Source organism: Eublepharis macularius, chromosome 4, assembly GCF_028583425.1.
Source record: "Eublepharis macularius isolate TG4126 chromosome 4, MPM_Emac_v1.0, whole genome shotgun sequence".
In the NCBI taxonomy this organism is placed as follows: Eukaryota; Metazoa; Chordata; class Lepidosauria; order Squamata; family Eublepharidae; genus Eublepharis; species Eublepharis macularius.
Window position 1 is genome coordinate 66,073,893 of NC_072793.1, and position 18,143 is coordinate 66,092,035.

Consider the following 18,143-nt stretch of genomic DNA (forward strand, 5'->3'; position numbering starts at 1 on the left):
CATGGCTGCCCTTCCAATCTTAATCTCCTTCTAATTTCTTGGTTGCAGTCTCCCATGTGGTTAATGACTGAGCCAAGGAACAGAAAATCTTTAACAATTTCAGTTTCAGCCTTAAAAGTATAATTTATCAGTAGTCATTACTTTTGCTCTGGCACTTTCTCCTTTAATCTTCCCCAGTAAAAGTGGACACAGACCGGAAAATGGACCAAAATTTGACACGGACTGGCCCAGTTCAGCATTTGCGAACTGGAAGGTCATGGGGCGCACATTTTCCATGGACCCGATGACTTTGGGGATGGTCCATCAGTCCATGCCTTCCCCAGGACTTCCCCACCTGCCAGCTGAAGCAAGACACGGGGTTTAAAGTGCCCATTTTCCTGCTTATTTTCACTTGAGAGCGGCATGGAAACAGGTGCTACCTCACAGAGCTGGCTTCAGCTGATGGGTAGGGGAGTTTCCTCCCTGGATGGCCAGCTGAAGAAAGTTGTGCCAGGTTGCGAAGCACCCCATTCCGAGGGGCTTGCGAACTGCGCAGAAAGGGGTGCTTTAACATTTAAACCCACTCAGTTTGCTCCAGCTGACCCACGGGGACTCCCCCACAGGTCAACTAGTGCAAGCTGAGGGGGGTTGCAAAGCACCACTTTCCCTGTGGCTTGAAAGCTGCGCAGAAAGGTTCACTAATTTTTAAACCCCTTCAGCTTGCTCCAGCTGACCTTCAGGAACTCCCCTATGGGTCAGCTGGAGCAAGCTGAGGGGAGTTACAAAGCGTCCCTTTCCTCATGGCTTGAAGGCATGCGGAAAGGGGTACTTTAACTTTTAAACCCCCTTGGCTTGCTCCAGCTGACCCGCAGGGACTCCCCCACGGGTCAGTTGGAGCAAGCCAAGGGGGTTGCAAATTGCCCCTTTCTGCATGGCTTGCAAGCCATGGGAAAAGGGGCACTTTAATATTTAACCCCCCTTCTGCCTGCCAGCTGAAGCAAAGTGCGGGGTTTAAAGCACTCATTTCTGTGCCCCTCACTTGCAAGTGGCATGGAAATGAGTGCTCCCCCATGGGGCTGGCTTCAGCTGACAGGCCCCCCAAAGTGATGGGCCGTGGACTGACGAACTGGTCCACAAACCGGAACCGAAAAGTTCATGGTCTGTGGTCCGTGAAACACAGTCCGTACCCACCTCTATTCCTCAGTAGTTATTTCAAGTCTTTACTAGTTTCTGCCAGTAATATGATGTCATCCACATCTCTCAAATTGTTAATGTTTCTTCACTTTCACTCCATCTTCGTCTAAATCTAACCCAGCTTTCTTTACAATATGTTGTGCATATAGACTGAATTGATAGGGAGATAAAATACATCCTTGTTTGACACCTTTGCCAACTAGAATCCATTATGTTTCCCTTTATTCTGTCCTAAAAGTAGCCTCCTGTCCAGAATGCAGGTTGTCTATCAAAACAATCAGATGTTTGGGCACACTCATTTCTTTTAAAACCAAGCTTTTCATGACCCACACAGTCAAAAGCTTTGCTGCAATCTATAAAACACAAAGTGGTTTTCTTCTGAGATTCCATGGTATCCTCCAGTAACCATTGTAAATTTGCAATATGATTTCTAGTGACGATCTTTTCTAAATCCAGCTTGAACACCTGGGATTTCTTGTTCCATATATGGTTTGATTCTTTATTATAATGGAATGGTTCAGTAGGATGTTTTAATAATGGGAAAGGGACTGTGGACTGTTCTGCTGTGTTTAGTATGTAATCTGTTCCTGTATTATCTTATTATGTAATTTCTGTATTGTTTAATATGTTGTTCTAATATTCATGTTTTGTTTCAGTTTTGTTCCAGATTTTACTTAGCCTTAATTTCTGTAGTCCTAATCCTATTAATTGCTTATTGGATAGCCCATCCCATTGACTTCATTAACTTACACTTTGTAATCTGCCTCAGATCTCAGGGAGAAAGATGGACAATGAAAAGCACCCCCCTGGGCTAGTTTTTACAGCCTCCAGAAGGTAAATTATTTCTTCCCTTCCCTAAGCCATTTCCCTGGAAGCTACCTTGTCCCCTGAGGGCTATTTTGTTCAAAGAGTTTGCTGTCCATTGACTTATTTTGAATCAAAACATGATGTGGGACTAACTGTTGTGCAATGTATATTCCACACTGAAATGGTTCATTTCTGATATTTCCTTGTGAAACTAGAACTGGGTCTTCTAAAACATGCAACAGGTTCAAAAATCTCTTAACTAGCAATAATTAAAGTCTAGTGTGAAGGAGCGATATAATTTTATCAAGGAAGTTTGTTCTCTCTGAAGGAAGGCTTGTAAAAATATGCTATGTTTTATGAAAGTTGAAATACAAAATGAGATATGGTCACGTTGACTACTTGAGACAACTTTTGTTGTTTGCTTCTGCTTGCACAAGTGGAAATGTTCCATAGGAGACAAGCCAGACTATTTGAAAATGAAGCTTTTCCTCTTGTGCATTTAGACATAGATTTTTTTTCTGTGTACAGTTTTGAGTTGGAATTGAAATAAAGTTTAATCTACCTTGAAATATAGAACAGTGATGCTTTGGGGTGAAAGAGCACAGAGGAGCATCTTGCAGACTTCAAACAAATGCTGTGGAGAGTAAAGCCATTTCAAATCCACACAAAATTGAGTTGGTTAGCAAGCTTTTGATGTTGTGAAGTGCTTTACAAAACTGCCTCAACTGAAAGATTATCTATTAAGATTTTGTGTTCAGTTTAGCTATTTGGTAACAAAGTCCCACTGTTTCTTGTTGAGCAGCAAGCTCTAGGAAAAGTGTATGAAAGTATACATTTCTAGTAGAAAATTGATACATTTCTCTATCTAACCATCCCTTCCTGTCTTTTCTCAATAGCACCATATTATTCATTTGTCAGTTTGTAACCTAGATGCGGCAGATGTTATCCTTGTGTATTAATGTGGAAGGTAGTTTTGATTCTGAAATTTCCAGGTTCACAACCTTTTCTTGAACTGAAGTTTTTGTAATGTGTGAGATTCAGAACCTTTTCTGATTAAACTAATTTCTAATTTACAAACAGGATCATGAAGTACACCTATGGATCATGTTATCTCTTAATACTGAGGCCATGATTCACATGTATACAATTTATAACTGAAAAATGACCTGGCTCAGAGCTAAACTAGATGTTATAGCAGTCACATGCCTGACCCATAGCTGCCACCATTTTAGAAAAGAGGTTGGCCATTTAAAAATGTTGGGAGGGTTCGATCCTCATTGGGCTCACAGCACAGCAGGATCAGGTCATCTTGTTCCTGCCATGCCTTTTCTAGTGCAACCCCCCTCCTTTTGCTAATTTGCTATGGCTTTATAATCAGGCTAGCTGTTTTAGATCTACTGACGTGGTATTTTCTTTTCGTTTTTAAATATTGTAAAACACACTGATTACTCTGTGGAAAGATGGGATAGCAAACAATCATACAAAACTCAATGCCTACTTCTGGCTGCATGTGTAGCCCATCAGTACATGTGCAGATACCAGTGTAGCAGATAATGGTCCCTAGGGCTAGTTTAAAAACATGGTATGCAGGTATGTAGGGTTGCCAGGTACCCCCAGGGTCCTGGCAGGTGGTGGTGGTGGTGGTGGTGGTGCTCACCTGAGGAATGATCTTTGTGCATGTGCTCCTAGCCTTGATGTGAGTATGTTACGTCCAGAAATGATGTCACTGCACCAGCTGTGGGAGTGCTCCCACACTGTGCACATTTGGGGCCAAATTTAGTCCCTGCAAAGCACAGGAGCTCTCCAGCAGCTGGCACAATGTTGCAACTTCTGGAAGGGACATTGTCATGCCCCACCAGTAGTGCACCTGCCAGGCTCCTCATGGGTCATTCTCTGTAGGTCATTCTATGTAGGTAAGATGCGCCTCAGGAACAGGTTGCCTGCTGGTGGCAATGGGGTAAACTGCCAAGAATTTGCCCACCAACAGTGAGCACCTGGGAGCCCTATGGGTATGGCTGAACTCCACCCCCCCCCCCGCTGCCCTCCCAGTGTACTTGGGAACATAGGTCCCACCCCAGTAGCTGACATGTTACTGTGAAAGGCTCAGGAGAACCCTCAGCAGAACCTGATTTGTGGCAAAAGGTATAGTCTAGTTTGGTCTCTAGAAATAAAGTATAAGAATTCTTTCTGTATATTTGGAAGTCTTATCGGAATGTTTCCAAATTAAGACATCAAGAGGAATTCCCCTTGTAATCTGCATATGGAGTGTTCAACTTAGATCCCTGGAAAGCCTTCCTTTATCTGGAGACAGCAGGTGGCATGTTGTTCCTTTTCTTTGTGCTACTGAATCTAAATCAACATCCTTTGGGAAAGCATTTCTGTTATTCCTGTTTGTGACAATTGTGCTTGTCATTTGTTTGTGTACTTCATTAGCATGATTACATGGACTGTTTTCTCTGCTATGTTGGCAAAAGGTTTCAATAAAGCTACCAAAAAAAATCTAAGGAAGGTAAGCTGCTAGTCCCAGGGTTTAAAATGTGTCCAAAACCCATCAGGAACAAAAGATCCTTGTTTTTCTCCATCTCACACCTGATATAACTTATGACATGCTATAACTTAGATAACTAGTGTGATTATGGACACAATCCATTAATTAGGAATGCTTGGCAAGGGGAGAGAAGGAAAGTGCAAGTTGGAAAACCCCCCTCCATCAGTGAAAAAATCAGTGCTTAAAATTGCGCTGAAGGGTATTAATGAAGTCCATAATAATCTGGATCCAGAGCAGCAGCTCTGCTGGCACAAGCACTTCTGTCCATGGATCCCAATTTTCTTGGTTCTCCATCCCATAGCTCAAAAAGCCCCACCCCCAATCCCATTTCAAGGCCCAAGGAGACCTAGATACAATATTGTCATGTGGCCGTTGCTCTGGCCTCTGGAATGTCTTCACTAATCACCTTTGGTTGTTTCAGCCTACCATGTCTAGCTGTTAGCAGGGCTATCTGTTGCTATTCTCAGCCTCTTAAGGGAGGGGAGTATGAGCACCAGATGTTGCTAATTATTAGGCCTGGCAAGCATGACTCAGCAGGCTAAATTAGTAGAAAAGGTAGGTGGAAGAAGGCTCTGAGAGCTTCACTATAGGCCAGACTTGAAAGTGCAGTGGGATAAAGGCCTGGGGTATGTTTGTTGCTCTCAGGAGCTCCCAGCAACAGAAGGGATGTAAGATAATTGCCTGTACAGTTGTAATGTTTTCAGTTGCTTTTATTAAAACATCTCTTGTATTTAGAAATATCTTGCCTCTGTGAGGTTATTCATCCCCTAGGTTCCTAAAACAACCTCCTGCCTCTGGTAGAATATCAGAAGCAGGTTTTCCAGGGAGAGTTTCAGGCAGCTATAGGGAGAGGGAGTCAAGAGAATCACACCCCACAGGTTGAAATCTTTGTGCTGTGGAAACCCTACTTGGGATCCAACCCATCATTTTTAAAAATGAGAATATTTCAAATATTGAAATTTAATTTAGATTTGTTTTAAAACATAAGAACTCCTTGAGGCATTCTGTGGTGATGGGACTTGGTCCATGAAAAGATGTGTGGGACATTCACAGAAACTCAGAGCAATTCACAAGTTTACAGTGGAAATGAAGAGCCTGATGGATTGTTAATATTGCCATTGGTGAGTACTACTGGCATTTCATTTGTCCAAGGATGATGAAGATTATATCTCTGGCATACCTTCTTAAATACCTTGGTAGACTGTCACCCACAGGTTGTATACTGCACGTGTGCCGATTTTCTTAGATACAGAGTCATCAGAGAACTTTCTGCTTGAAGAAAGTCAACAATCTCTCTTTCTCTCTCTGCCTAAATGCCAAGGGTTCTCATCATTCACCTTCATTTCATAAGCAGCAATTTTTCTGAACATCCAGCACAAAATCTGGCTCAGGAAGGCTTCCCACTGCAGTACCCATAGAACAGGTGCCATCATTCACTACTGCAGGCATTTCTCTTTCACCTTGGCAGTCAGTCTACAGGTTTCTTCAGGAGATTTTTAAACTTGGACAGGACCTGTTTATCCAACTATGGCTTATGCCAGCTGTTTTCATTCGCAAGATTACTTTTCATAGAGGAATTCTTACTTTTCTGCAGTCTCTGCCAAAGACTGACAGATGAGTTAATCTCCTGTGTTAACCCAACTCGGTATCTCTTCCCTTGCTGTCACCCATTGCTCATCTCCTTTCAAGCAAAGGGTCTTCTCATTTCCTGGCCCTGTCTTTTCAGTTTCCTTTCATCATACTCCAGCCCAGTGCAATGCTTGTACTGGGACAATGCAGATGATTCAAAGTGATGTGCACTCCAGAAGAAGGGGCTACATGTGGGGAGCAAATGTTGAGAGATTTTGATGGAGTGACTTGCCTGTGGATCAGGTGAAGCCTCTTAAGGCCCTGTTCTTAGACGTGGAGACTTTTGCTGGTCATTCTCTTTAGGTGAGATGGACCTCAGGAAGAGCTCAACACTAAATATTTACTTATAGCAATGTCACTAAACTGATGTTAAGAAGTTATAGATAGTCCTAAAAAATTGTGTTTGCAACATTCAGAGTCATTCAGTCTGACTCTCAAATGCATGAGAACAAAATGCAACCCATCCCTTTTCAGTGATAATTATTTAATGAATTGTGAATCAGTCTGTGGTTTGATATTAGTTGCACTTGACTACCTGCATCAATTCTTCTGGCCATGTATTTGTATCTTTCTCTCAGTTGACAGAGATATTTTATGGAAGGTGTGTATTACGATACTCTCACCAGTTCAGACAAATTGATTGGGGAAATGAGGCTCTGGGGCAGCTGTTTTTGCATGGAATGGAACCAAAACAGCCCTCCAAATAATTAACCCAACGAGTTTAACCATGCACACAACAATGGAATTCAGTGTTTACAGACCCCAAAGAATGCTTGTGGAAAGGCATCAAGGCAAGTGTAGGGTGGATGCGTATGCATATGATGTTCTTTTCAAGGTTCTATTTGCACTTAACCCAAAACTGCATTGTTACCAACCATTACCAACCCCTCAACTTGATGGTGGATGGTTTAAAGGGAGGAGTGTGTTCAGTGTAATTTTGGTGCCATTAAACTCAAAAACAATTGCCCCAAAGAACTTGTGAGCCTTCATTGCAAAGAATGGGGCTGAAACTCATGATAATGAAAAAACTCTAAATGGAACTGGCAATGCCCATCTGGAATAATCAGTAATGGTACATAGTTCCTTTGGAGCCCTCAGATCTGAAACTGAAATGGAATTTTTTTTCAGTGCACTCCTCTAGTTTTATTTAAAATATTATAGATCAATTGCACTCAAAACACACAGCACACACACACAGCTAACTAGAAAAAACAGGGAGGAAAGTTGGAGAGAGTTGCAGAGTTGGTTTTATAGTTACCAGGTCCAGAAGATTGAGGGTGTCCAAGGGAGAGCAGCTTCAGTGCTCCAGTACTTCATGGCAAGAGGGAGAAGGGCTCAGACATGCCATCTGAGGATGTGTGGAAGGTCCAGAACACACACAACACTGAGCTCATGGCAGGACAGTCAGATATACTGTAAAACATGCCGAGGCAGGACTGAGAGTCTCTGCCCTAAGACAATGCTTTAATGGTTCTTCCCAGGGTGGGACAAAGGACTTGGGAACTGTCTCCAGGGTGAGAAAATGAACTAGGAAGGTTTGATTAGGTCTTCCTGAGAGGAACTATAGGTGTAAAAAGATTGTTTGATGACCCGTGATGGGTGAGGCTACAATAGGAGAGTGAGTAAAGGGTAGAATTGGTAGGGTGTGTGAATGGATTCATTCAAGTACTTCTGGAGACCTCCATTATTCTATGGTTATGCACAAACTCCTGGGTGTGGGGTTAAGTTAGTCTTACTTCTCTTCTCACATTCCAGAACTTTTCCATCTCCTGCCTAGCCAGGCAGCTTGTCTGTTTTTTAAACACATGAGCAGAGGGGCTTATGATATTACCATATTCATAAGCCTTAATATCGTGAGGGCAAGTATGACCACTTACAGCTACAGCAGAAATAATCTAGGCAGGTAAGACAAGGCCAACTTTCTAAGTTCTACATCTAGTGAGGGCTTTCTTGGGTCTATACATGGCCGTAGTACCGAACAAGAGAAGCATTGCCTGGGAAGCAGTATGGAACCCAAGTCAGGGTACGTGGTCAATTAGGTTATTTGTCCAACATTTCAGTGTTCTGTCAACTTTATGGGGTCATCGGTCTCAGATTGTTCCAAGAAATGTTATTTCAGCAATTGGACAGATCAAATCAATTGCCCACTTTCATTGATGAACAGATTATACCACCTTTCACTACAGGAGTATCATGCAATTGAATTGCAGGTTTCAGTGAAGGTAAATGATCATTGAGACCATCTTTGGATTACTTCATAGTTTACTGTGACTTGAGTTTATTGGTTATGATGGCTGTTGTGGGTTTTCCGGGCTGTATTGCCGTGGTCTTGGCATTGTAGTTCCTGACGTTTCGCCAGCAGCTGTGGCTGGCATCTTCAGAGGTGTAGCACCAAAAGACAGAGATCTCTCAGTGTTTATTGGTTATGGTTGCAAGACAATTTCATGATACAGTCTGAAATACCTAAAAGCTTTTTAATCTCGTGTTGTGGCAAGAGATGAGTGTATTAGGCAGTGCTGTGGGAAACAACAGAATTCTACTAGGAATTTTTTCCACAGAAAGCTAAGGAAGTTAGAATAGAATATCAAAACCCTTAATCCAGGCCTTTCCCTTTTTAATATATATTTTAACCACCCTAAAACATGTCCCTCAGGCTGCAGGGTTGTGAACCACCTCAAAACTCACAATCTCCTTTGGTACTAAAAAGTCCACCTTCATTTATAGGCAAAGGTGATTTCTTTTATATTTTCTTTTCTTTACACAGGATCTCCTAATTCTTAAAACGCAGAGTATAGCAGATACCAATCAGGACCCCTTCTCCCTGCATCCTGCCCTGTCCTGGATAGCCCAGGTGAGCCTGATCTCATCAGATCTCAGAAGCCAAGCAGGGTTGGCTTTAGTTAGTGGGAGACCTCCAATGAAGACCAGGATTGCAGAGGCAGGCATCTGGTATAAATCACCAAAATACTGTAACTAATTATAAAACGGCAGTGTTAAATTCAATCCTATGCAGAGTTCCTCCAGTTTATGCCACTGAAATTAATGGGACTGAAGAAATGTGTAGGAATGAACTGTTAGTTTCCTGCCATGAAAACCCCACCAGGGGTTGCCATAAGTCAGCTATGACTTAAGGGAATTCTCCACCACCACTCCCTAGATCCTATAAAGTTTGCCATAGGTTATATAGATTGATGAGAACGCTGAAATCAAGAGTAACAAACACTCTTAAGTTTACTAAATTTGTAACTGTGACATTTATTGTCTTCCCACTTTAGTTTGATAGATGACACAAGTTAGCAGAGTTGGGAGGTGCTCTAGGCTTAGGAGTTACAAAGTAACTTCTCTAAGAAGCTCTGATTTGAAAACAATAACTAGACAAGGCTTAACATGTCACTTTTTTATAGGAAAAGCACCCAAACCCTACCTGTGTAAACAATACTGTAAAGTTGCTATTGGACTCCCTGCCTATTCCAGAATGCCCACCTATCTCTTCTTCCTCCAAAACCAAACTCCCCTTTTTCTCTGTTGGATGTTAAACACCTCAGTCCCTCCCCTTCCAATATTCTAGCCAACATTTCAGATCTGATCGGTCCAAGCTGAATGAGGAAGGAAAATGGGCAGAATCTTCTCCTGTCTGTTACACTTGGTATCAACAAAAATGTGAATGTGTGAACTTTTGAAACGATTCCAGAGCAAAAGACTAACAGTTCATTCTTGTACATTTCTCCTGTCCCATTGATTTCATTGGCCTATACTAGTGGAGGACTGAATAGGATTGAATTTAACACTGCTAACTTATGATTAGTTACAGTATTTGATGACTTATACCAGATGGATTAACAATAGGGGGTATAGGTACATGAATAAAAATGTAATCTAGCAAAATATGTCATTTGATATATTGGGTCATAGCTTCCTATGTTGCAGAAACAGTTAATCAAGGGAGTCATATTAATCTATCCTTTTTCTTTTTCCAGTAAGTCATTAGGTACTTAAGAGAAGTTGCTCCTGCCAGTTTTTCTTTTCATTAAATATTCATATTTACTAATGGATATTGTCTTGGCAAATTGGCCAAATTGAGCAATTTATGAATTTATGTCTCACAAAAAATTGTTTTCCAAATTCCAAATGAGCCAAAGTAATGCTTAAATCATTAACACTTCATTGATTTTATAATTAAAAAGCTTGAAAATAAATATAGCAGGCTTTCTAAATGTTATAATAGTTGGGTTTTATTCCCCTAGAGATTGAGAGCTGCTTGCCCATCTTTACTGTGACTACTTGAATACTTCTGCCAAATTTGGCCTTTTAATATGTAGTCATGGAACTGCTAGTGAGCCCTGAAGCTTTCAGAGGACAATTTCTATTATCTCAAGTAGCAAAAAATTCAAAATCCTCAGGATGCATTGGGACCAAATGAAAGGCAAATGTATCCTGTTTTCCAACCATGGTCCTGTTCCCAGAAGACCTAACTATGGCAGTGACTGAGTTAAGATGCATGACAGACATAACAAAGCTCATTTGATTCTTCAATGATGAATAATCCTATATGCCCCTTGCACTTCCTTCGGGACCATATCTTATGGGGAAATTCTCAAGTTAACAAGAGGCAGGGCCTCAAAGAGCTGCAATCCTATACTCTCACTGCTTCTTCAAAAGCTTAGCTTGTACAACATGCTTCAAAGCCACAAAAGATGTCAAATTCTTTGATGAGAAGGCCCAGCATGGACCAGAATAGGGGATCTGGAAACCCAAACTAAAATCCTGTGCTAAATAGACTGCATCTTCCTGAATGGGATACTGTTACATAGTTGTTAAGGAACAAACTTTAATAAAAGGTTTCCAACTGGTCTCCTGTGTGGCCTCTAGCACTGATCTTAAAAACAGTTATTCCTCTTAAACAGTCAACTTCTAGTGAACCCAGAACAACAACTAGAACCAAAACAGAACCAACCCAAACCACTTAGAAGTGTAACAGCACTACACATGTGCAATAACCGTTACAATATCTATCCAGTCAGTACCCCAAGGCTATAATCTGAATTGGACTGGGCAGCTTCTGCAGGGCCATCCTGTCCCCCCTTCTCTGTAGGGTTGCCAGGCTGAGGTCTTACAAGGTGAGTGGGTGTGCGGGGGGCACACTATCATGACATCACTGTTGACATGCTAACATCACTCCTGTGCACCAAGAAGTGATGTCAGCATGTCATTGGGGGAACTCTGGCATTTCTCAGAAACTCTGGTTCTATTATAGAGTGATGGAAGTGATGCTGGAACACTAGCCCCTTTCTTTTCCAATTTCTCCCACAAGTGGCCAAGGTGTCAACAGACATTGAAAGGGACTGTTGGGAGGCTTCCCACTATATCTGGAGACCTAGCATCTCTACCTCTCCAACTTACTCTTTGGTTGAGCCACAATCCCCCTCTAAACCTATGGTGCATTACACTTCTACTACACCAATTGTAGGCATCCCTGGTACAACCACTTGTGCTGTTAAAATTGCAGCAGGACAACCAGGTTGAGCCTACTGTGTGTCCCTTGGAAATGAGATACCAGCCTTCAGAGTACCTTCCTGTTAGAGGGCAGGCTGGGCCCAGGCCCTGAACCAGGGTTGCTGGTTCTTCTTGTAGTAAGCCAGATCAGGGTCCAAAGCTACCCACATCCTAAAAGTCTCATTGTAGCAGATACTGGTAGGCCCAGCATATTCCATAAATGCATGATGAATTATATTCAGATACTTAATGAGTGACACTGCTCCAGCAATCTACCCTAGCTGCTAGATAAAAACAACCCCACCCCCTCCAGAATTATTTACTCCCCACCTGGTCATTTTTGAATATGGGGGCCCACCTGCTGACTGTCCCTTAGAGAAATGTGACTGCCGGGAAGCTGTCTCAAGTGCTTGGATTTTGGCAACCAGCTCTAGTACACTGGGCTCCTCTTCCTTATCTGACGAAAACTGAACAGGCACCTCTTTTGGAGGGGGGCCTCCACTTGACTAGCCCCCTCCTTTTGTATGGCTTTCTTTGGCTCCATGACCTAAAAGACAAAAGTATCCCACAACTTTATTATTATTGTTATTGCTGTTGTTGTTAATAATTTTGTTATATATTATTATTTGGTGGGGGCGATGAACTAGCTGTAAATTCTAAAGAGCAGCAAATGGCAATCACTTTCTAAAAGTGAAGAATGATAACCCTTGATTAGCTATAAGTGAATCTAAATTAACTATTTAACAATAAACAAACTATAGCTTGATTAACTATGTGGACTGTTACTTTTTTTGCTTAGCAACCTCAGATCTATCCTAAGCCCTGTATAATGAATTAACCTTGAACTTTTATTAAGAGAGTCTTAAACCCTGAACTTTGATCAACTATGAATTAGGCTTTAAACTTGTAACAATGAATAAATCCTGCTCTTCTGTAGCATCGAACTGTAAATAAAATCTGAACCATGTAACTATAAAACCCTGCACCCAATAAACTGTCCCTAATAACAGCTCTTATTCAGCCCAGGCACTCAAAACTATGATAGCTGGGAAGCTTTCCTGCACTTAGAAGGCTGCCAGCTGCTCCATGTTTAGGCTGCTGCTAAGAAAATGGCAGTGTCATGCAGCCAAAACAGACACCAAATGGCCAGAGTTGCTGGGTGGGGGGACTGCAGCCTCTGCTCAAGTTGGGGAGTCCCTTCCCACAGCAGCCTGCCCCTTCTTAAGCCCCTGTGTGGACCATCAGGGGAAACCAGACCCAAAGTAACCTGTGGGACTACATTCTACAAAGATTACCCCGTACACACACAAAAAGCCTCTTGCCTGCTCACAGTGAGCCTGCAACATGGCATCCAGACCTTCTGAAGGGAAGGAGGTTTGAGCAGATACTGCAGATGGGGAGGGAGACATCCTACACAGCGAAGTGTCACCCCTCCATCACCTTTACACACGTCAACCACTCTTGCACTTGCCCCTTGCAATCACTCTCACACACATCTTATGCTTCCCAAACAGCAAGCTAGTAAGGCAGGCAAAGCAGGAAGGCACAGCCGCAGCACTTCTCTCTTTCCTCTTCTCCATAGCAATACACGGCAAATGCAATGGGAGGAAGGGCCTCCAGTCCATCCTTCAATTGGCTGGGAATTCCTGCACAGTTGGGCTTATTTTTGCTGCCACTCCCCATCTGACATAGAATAAAATGAAACAAGGAAAATCAGATTTTTTTTTTAGATTAACAGTGCAATCCTAAACAGAGTTACTTCAATCTGAGCCCATTGAAATCTGAAGCCTGCTAATCTCGCAATTAGTTCTTCCAGTGCTTCTCAAACAGATGGTGCTGAACTGCTGACTGTGCAGTTAAGTTATTTAAGGACACATCTGACTTCACAAGCACAGAAGACCAGCACCAAGCAATTCCATGCTTAATACAAGCTGGTCGATTCACAGTGCCATCTTAGGCCATCTTAGACCATTCTAAGTCAATGGGGTGTAACTCTACTTAGGATGGAATGGTTAATGACCCAAACATCCATGATTCCAGAGGATTCTGTTTCTTCTACAGTAAATGAAACAAGTTAGTTCCTGAAGTAGGCAAAAACAGCGGCAAGCTGTGTGGGCCTAAATCTAACTGGCATGATATTGTACTCATGATGAATTTGGCCATGGAACATAGAAGCAATCTGATCAGGAGATTGTAATCAAGTAGATTCAAACAAGGCATGTTTTCCTGGTGGATATTTTATTTCTTTTTAATTTATGTTATTTAGAGTCTGCCTTTCTTGCTGAGTCTCAAGGCAGATTCGACAGTGTAGGCCAATACAATCAATGTCTGGGACATTCAATAAACTATACAATAGGGTAAGGATTGCAGAAATTTGAAAACAAGCAGAACTCTGATCCAGAACTGGAACAAAACAAAAGCAAAATGGCATGACATGTTGCACAATCTGGAATTACCCAGTAGGAGCACACTTACACCAACAGAAAGTACACAGTAGTATAGTCTATTGTCCTTATGTCTTTCCAACACATCTCTCAGAACCATTTCTTTACAGCACAGGCCTATTATCTGGTGGTGGAGCATAGGGAGAGAGGCAACTTCATAGATATGAGGGATCAAGGCCATGAAGGACTTTTTATGTGACAGCTAAAAACTCAAACTCAGACTATTAACTGAAAGGAAGCCAAGGGAATGACTACAGAATGGGAGTAATATGCATGCTTTGCTTAGTTCCTGATAATAATCAAGCCACAGTGTTTTGCAATAACTGGAGTCTTCAAGCTAACTTTGAAGGGAGACCTATATATAATGCATTATAGTAGTCTTGTCTCAATGTTACAATGGTGTGGATCTAGGCTCCATCTTCCAGGGTAAACTAAGTTTGGAGAAGGCATTTTTTTGCAGCTGCGTTGACTCATTTCTCTAACAGCAATGCTGGATCCAGTACCCTGTGTAACCCCACAAGATAGTTCCTACACTGAAGATAGTTGGTCTTCCCCAGCAACCCTTTGAGTCCATTCTATGAGGAATGATTAAAACTAGTCCAAGGCACATCTACTTCTATTTTCAAATGACTCAACAGGATGGTATGATTCACTGTATCCAATGCTGCAGAAAGATACCAGAGGGGCTAGGAAAGAATCCTGGTCATTTCCATCCCATTGACATTTCCATTCCAGTGCCTGGCTGGAAACCAGACTGAAGAGGGTCCAGAGCATCAGAGTTACCCAATAAGACCTGGAGCTGGATGCTACTGCTATCTCAATCACTTTGCCTAGAAAAGGTAGATTTGAGATTGGGCAATAATTTTTGTCTGGGGATAGTTTTTTAAATAGTGCGTGGGCAACCATATGACCATCCTAGCAACCATGGATGTGGAGGCTTTATACACCAATATCCCACATGCAGATGGACTGCTAGCCATAGGGAATACTATCCCGGACAAAACCACAGCACACCTTGCCACTGAACTTTGTCACTTCGTACTCACTCACAATTACTTCGAATTTGGTGACAACTTATATCTACAGATTAATGGCACAGCCACGGGCACACGCATGGCACCACAATATGCTAACATGTTCATGGCGGACTTGGAACAACGCTTCCTCAGCTCCCATCCACTGGAACCACTACTATACTTCAGATTCCTGGATGACATCTTCATCATTTGGACCCATGGGAAGGAAGCTCTTGAGAGATTTCATCAGGACTTCAATAACTTTCACCCTACTATCAACCTAAGCCTGGACCACTCTACACAACAGGTACACTTCCTGGACACCACTGTACAACTACATAATGGACGAATAAATACCACCTTATACCGGAAACCAACAGACCGATACTCATATCTACATGCCTCCAGCTACCACCCTAAACATACCACTCGGTCTATTGTCTACAGCCAAGCCTTACGTTACAACCGTATCTGCTCCAATGCTCTCGACCGAGACTCACACTTAAGAGATTTACAACAAGCATTTTTGGGACTACAGTACCCACCAAATGAAGTGAAGAAACAAATCAACAGGGCCAGACTAGTACCAAGAAACAGTCTGCTCCAGGACAAACCTAAAGGAACTAACAACAGAACACCACTGGTTGTCACCTATAGCTCCCAGCTCAAACCCATCCTATGTATCATCAGTGAGCTACAACCCATCCTGGAAAATGATACCTCTCTCTCAGAAGCCCTGGGTGGAAGACCTTTCCTTGCCTACAGACAGCCCCCCAACCTTAAACGACTTCTCACTCACAATCATGAATCGGCCAGCAGAGTCACCAGCACAGGTACCAGGCCCTGCAACAGACCCAGATGTCAACTCTGCCCCTATATCTACCCAGGGAATACAATTACAGGACCCAATGGCATCAACTACACTGTCTCTGGCTCTTACAGCTGCTCATCCTCCAATCTGATATATGCCCTCATGTGCCAACAATGTCCTTCTGCTCTGTACATTGGACAAACCAGCCAACCTCTACGCAAAAGAATAAATGGACACAAATCTGACATTAGAAATGGAAACGTCCAGAAACCAGTGGGAGAACACTTCAATCTACCAGGACATTCCATCAAAGACTTAAAGGTCGCTGTGGTTCAACAGAAACCTTTCAAAAAAAAAACCAAGGGGAGGCTGCTGAACTGGAATTCATATGCAAATTTGACTCTGTCAAGCTGGGACTGAATAGGGACTATGAATGGTTATCACATTATCACAGGTAACAGATTTCCTTTATAGAGGCGGGGTCTGGGGGAGCTCAGTGGCACCTGGCGTGGGCTTTCGGGGACCACAGATCTCTTTGTCAGATGCATCTGGCAAGGAGAGCTGTGGTTATCGAAGGCTCATACTGCATTGGAATTGGATGGTCTAGCTGTTTGGCTGCTACAAACTAACAGGGCAAACTCCTTTGAAGGCAACTGATCCACACATCAAAAGGAGATGTTTACATATACTAGGAAAGGAATGTTTTGGTTGCACCCTCCCCTTCCCCCCCTAATTGCCTCTTCTCTCCCCCCCCTTCTCCTCCCTCCTCTTCTATATTTGACCAGTCTCTGTATCATGCATCTGACGAAGAGAACTTGATTCTCGAAAGCTTATGCTACAATAAAATTGGTTAGTCTTAAAGGTGCTACTGGACTCTTTTTGATTTTGCTACCACAGACTAACACGGCTAACTCCTCTGCATCTATGCCTTGAGTTAGTGACTGATTTATGATAGACATCAAGGACTCATTTACGCGGTCCTTACATGATTTTAGCAACCCAGATAATCAAGGATCCAGTGTACATGTAGTGGCCTTCACAGATGGCAGGATCCTGTCAATGTCCATTACTGTAGCCAGGTCAAAATGGTCCATAAGTGGACCAGATAGTATATTAAGCTTGTAAAGGTTCAGATTTAGGAGTCAGAAGATATCTTGATACCTTAAAAAGTTGAGATGGTTGTGAACCAGCTGATAAAATGCCTGGAGAGAAATAATGTTTCTTTGCCACAGTCACTGCTGCTTCCAACAGGCTCTATAACACATACTATATGATTCAGTGTGAGTTTTCCACCAGCATCTTTCTAGATGTCTTCCAGCACTCTTTAGGTCACTGAGCTCCACAGGAATGCCTTTGCCCTAAGGGCCAGAAAAGGTCAATGTGGAGCAATCTTGTCAATGGTTTCAAGGAGCTTCACATTCCAAGTTCCCCTCACAGCCTTAACAGAAAATGTGTTAGGAATTCTAAAATTCCCCAGAGCATTTTGGAAACCACAACAATACATGAGCCTCTGCTGGCAGACCATTTTAAAAGGTCTCCCTTTTTGCTGCAAAGTTCTCAGCATGCCTAAATGCTAGGCTATGAATGCAAGATCACTCTTTTTTTCTGTAATCATTTGAAACTAATGTGATGTATATATTTTCCTTCTCACCTTGTGCCTCTAGTAGACTCCCCCCCCCCCCCCCCGCCAGGGACAAACCCAGTTAAAAGCTGGACAGAGCTAAAGCAGAATCAAAGGTTTGTTCCTTTGGATTCTGTTCTTTTGCATAATGATAGCCTTCTGTTCTCAAGAAACTCATGTGGTAATCTTTTTTTGTTTCTGCTCACCTGCTAGAAAAATACATTCGGCAGCTATGAACTTAAGCAGAACAAGCAGACTAGCCACTACAATGTGCCACTATTTAAAGAACATGGCTATATTTGTACTGAGAGTAAAACCTATAAAAAGCCCACAATATGATGACTAAATGTCATGGGTTTTAAAAGAAATTGGCAGCATCTGCTATTTAGAGATAATGTGCAGCGTATGTCTAACTGATAAGGAAGCTATTTTAGCCACAAATATTGCTGAAATGTCAGTCTGACTTATCAGCATGCTGTTTAAAAGTGATCAAACATGGAAAGCCTTCCATCAAAGAACAAAATAAAATGCTTTGCCATAATTGATATAGCAATTCTTCCCTTTGCTTAGGAAATGAAAACAGTAACATTATACTGTAATC